Raw genomic sequence first — 4,830 nt, forward strand, 5'->3', positions numbered from 1 at the left:
CATATTTACGTTTTACTAATAGCTTTTCGGACTGATGTACTAGTATTAATCCATAGTACAATGTTGGGGCATATTCTTTAGTTTTATTAAGGATATATTTGCTGCTTATTTCTAAGATATTTTCTGTAATATTGGTTGTATGTGTATATGTGTTCTAATGGTAACAAGAGTGCCACTCGAAAACGAATGTTGATTGTTTCAGAGAGTTAAAGTAACAACTGTAATACATCCTTACCGTCGTGCCCTCAGATGTATATCTCTTTTATTGTTACATACAATTGTGGTGGCACCTTTGTTCTTTCTTGTTTTTGTGTCTACGATACGTAGGATTCTGTTTTTCTATATTTTATTTGATTACAAATACAAGATATAAAGTTGGTTTGTGTTTTCAGAAAAATGTTACTATTCATTAATAAGATTCAAAAGATCGTTCTCTCCACAGAGTAAAGCTATATTTTTAGGTGCATTGGGATTTGGGTATTATAATAAAAAGTTCCCACGATGAATATATCTGAAAACTTGTATCGATAACCTGAGAAAAATAATCTTCAATAAGCTTTTGTAACAGAAAAATCATAATGAGGCCTGTAAAACTTAAAGTCATTTTCTACAGTTTTATAAAAAATTAATCCTTTCATAGATTTTTTTTAATTTTTTGTATGATGAGTAAAATTTAATGACGAATTTAAAAATAAAAAGAAAAATATATGTTGACGTGTTGGATTTCTTGTAAAATGGCAGTTTCCATGGTAACCGTATATCTAAAAACTGTCAAAATAGCCTAACTGTGTTATAACGAAAAGAAAATGTATAAGATAGCTTAAAACACACAACGAGCATTGTTTTATGCAAAGATAATCTTGTCTAATGATTCTGTATGAAACAAATGATAATTTGAACATATTTCTTTAAAAAATTAGTTCTCCATGTTCCTCAACCGAACAAAAAATGAGAAAAATAAACATGAATTCTCAGAATAATTAGAGATATTGAAAAAAGTGTTTCATAGGATTTTCTAATTTTTTTGCATGTTGTGTAAAATTTAATGACAAATTCAAAAAGAAAAAGAAAAATATATGTTGGCGTGTTGGAATTTTTTTAAAATGGCAGTATCCATGGTAACCGTATATCTCAAAATTGTCAAAATAGCCAAACTATGTTATAATAATGTATAAAATAGCTTATTACACTCACAAACAACATAATTTTATACAAAGCTTGCTTTATCTTAGGGTTCTGTATAAAACAAACGGTAATTGGAACCTATTTCTTTAAAAAATAAGTTTTCATGCTTTTTAACTAAACAAAAAATGAGAAAAATAAACATGAATTCTGTAAAAAATTAAAGCTATCAAGAAATTTCTTTCATAGAATTTTCCAAATTATTGATATATCAAGTAACATTTGATGGTGGATTCAAAAATAGAAATACAATATATATGTTGACGTGTTAGTTTTTTTGTAAACGGGAAGTTTCCATGGTTACCGCATATGCCAACTGTCAAAATTACCACGCTTTCTTAAGAAATATCAGTGTTATACTAAATGCATTGTCAAATATACAACAAAAACATGTTGTAATAAAAATTTCGTTTTCTTTTGATGTTATATTAAGTAAATGATACTGAATATCTTTTTAAAACATATCTAGGGCCATATTATTTTTTTCACTCGACTAACATACCCGAACAGTAAGCAAGTATTCTGAAATTTACAAAGAAAATAATGAAATTCGGAACATTTCTTAGATATTAATTTTGTTTTTTTATTCAACACTTTTAAAATATATCATTTTAAACTTCTTTGCCCAGTTGTCTTCCAGTAATCATGTCGCGACGCACTTTCGTCACTATACCACAAGTGGGTGGGGTAACGCGCGCAGAATTATCAAATGCTGTCGTACTAATGCTTGGAGAAATCCTTTATGTGATGTTGTCTAAACGACCTCTTATTCTTTTGAACCGATCTCCTTTTGAACATTTAGAAATATCTATTCTGTATTATTTACTCATTATTTGCTTATAGCCGAAATTTAAACACTTATCCGAGTACTATTCAACTTGACCTTCATTTGAAGAGTAATTAGCCGTGATTATCTTTCTTGGAAGCGCATAACGATGCGCACAGAAAACTACCGAAAACGTCTTTAAGCAGGTTTTTGTGAAAGCAAAATATAAAAATTCCAGCAATTCAATAGACAATAAATCAATCTTGTTTTGAATACTTTGAACATTAAAATGTACAAATGACAGGAAAAATACAGAAGGTATAAGATGTTCGTACGTGTACGATGTTATAGATTGAATCCAATCCATATATAAATATGAATATTGTTATTACTTTTTTAATTCTTATAATTGAAAATATCTAACATAACCTAGCTTTCTCTCAGTTTTTGATGCTCTCTTTCAATTTAGTTGTTTATATTTGCCCAGTTGTTAAAAGTGATCTTTCACACCTATAGCCGTTCCGTTCCATGCGGTGACGGAAAAACACAAATTCATTTATTGTGGCAGCTTTCTGGTTCTTGATAGTAAGCTGTGTTATAGAATATATGGACTTAAACGTTTTAACAGTGGCAATTTATTGGTAAATTGTGGATAAATGGACTTATTTTGGATTTTTCCGAAACCGGTGTAGAGGTATAGAGCTATATTTTATCTCTTTTGTTAAGACCGGAACCGCGTGGAACGGAAGAAAGGGATACATACAGGCGTTATCCAACCATGCGCTTCAAGTACATTCAAGCAACTATATGACACTGATGTAAACAAACGTTAAGTTATATATTCTACAAGAATAGAAAAAGTATATTAACTTTAAACTTAATTATGTAAACAGTACAAATCCAAGGGAGACCATAAAGGACGGTGCATATTTTTATATATTATTTGTGAAAACACAAATTTCAGAAAAAATCAAAGTTGAAATAGTCTACCGTTTATAATATCGAGCACTGGATACACTTGTACACTCAAATATATCATAAAATACTTTAAATACTGAAAGCACATATTAAAATGGCAGAAATGGACCAAAAAATCCAAAATTGAGCTTATATAAAAACAAACAATCAAACAAACAAACGAAAAACAACAAACAAACTAAAAAAATAAAATAAAAAAAACGAGGAATTTAGGAGGTCAGTAGTAAAAGTAAATTGGACTCTAGTATTAATACTTCACCTAGAAACTGTCAATGAAAACCTTCAAAGCTCAATTGAACAAAACAATAAATTATGTCAACAATTTAGAACAATACAATAGGTTTAACTACATCAGAATAAATGGTTTGAAAGAGAATGATAAAGAAAAATCCCATCAAACAACTCAAATAGTGATGAATAAAGTAAATGAAGTTATTCCAAAAATAGAATTAAAATCCTATGATATTGACATTGCACTCAGGCTGGGACAAACGAAAACAACCAAGAATTTTTAACAGAGTTACCAACGTCGACCGCCTCGGGGAAGTTTTATATGAAGCATAAAATTGTGCTATTTCAAAAGATTGAGGTATGGATCTAGGGACTTTTAGTCCAAAATTATGATCAATGCTAGATCTGCAAATGCAACAATAAATTTATTAAAGAAATAAAATAAATGTGTTGACCTCTTAGTGTGACCATGACCTTGGAGGTAGGGGTCCAGGTGTTGTGCATGACATATCGTCTTATTATTGTTGCTATTTGTACAAAGTATTTTCAAAATCCCTAGAACTATGAAGAAGTTATAGATGGGACACAAAATATACCCTCTAACAGACTATGTTAATCTTTTACCTCTTAGTGTGATCTTGGAGGTAGGGACCCATGTTTTGGGCCTGATATATCGTCTTATTATTGTGATTATTTGTGCAAAATATATTAAAATCCCTTGATCTATGAAAAAGTTATGGGCTGGACACAAAATAAACCCTATTACAGACTATGTTAATCTTTGACCTCCAAGTGTGACCTTGACCTTGGAGATAGGTGACCGATTGTTTCGCGTGACACATCATCTCATTATTGTGAACAGTCGTGGCAAGTATTTACAAAATATCTTCAAAGATTAAAAATGTGATGGACCGGACACGACATATACCCTCAAATAGACAATGTTGACCATAATGAGCAAGTGCGACCTTGACCCTGGAGGTAGGGTTCTGCTTTTGCACATGACACATCTTATTATAACAAACATTTGTGCCAAGTTATTTCAGATTCCTTTAAAAAATGACAAAGTTATTGACCGGACACGAAAGTGTGACGGACGGACAGACGGACATTCTTACCAGAGCTACACTATGTTTTTTTTGTTATTCTTTTGTTCTTTTTAACTCCACAATGCAGAAAATAACCCCACAAAAGAAACGGAATGAATGACATCAAAGACATCTATTGTTATGAGAACAATAGACGTAGCTCTGGTTTGTACGGACGGACGGACAGACGGACGGAGCCTATTTCTATATCCCCCTTTTTTCTTCGAAAAGGCGGGGAACAATAAAGATAGGCAAATCATTGTAAAATTTACATCAAGGTTCACACAAAACACAGTAATGTATAACCTGAAAAGTTTCAAAGACACTAGGTTGTATAAGAGGACATGGCAAGTTTTAACCAAAATGCCTTCCTTTGAATTAAAAACAAAATGACGGATGACATAAAATCTGTGTAGACCAGAAACGGTCAGATATTCTATGAAATTAAAATCGGAAGTAAACATCATGTGAAGTACAGTGAATACCAGGATTGGTTTGACATTCCTTGGCCAAAATAAGAAGATAATATCGGGAAAATGACAAACATCTATATACACAAGACAACTAATTTACCATTATTTAAAA

This window comes from Ruditapes philippinarum, unplaced genomic scaffold (genome assembly GCF_026571515.1).
Source record: "Ruditapes philippinarum isolate M1 unplaced genomic scaffold, ASM2657151v2 ctg246_1_1_1_1, whole genome shotgun sequence".
NCBI lineage: Eukaryota > Metazoa > Mollusca > Bivalvia > Venerida > Veneridae > Ruditapes > Ruditapes philippinarum.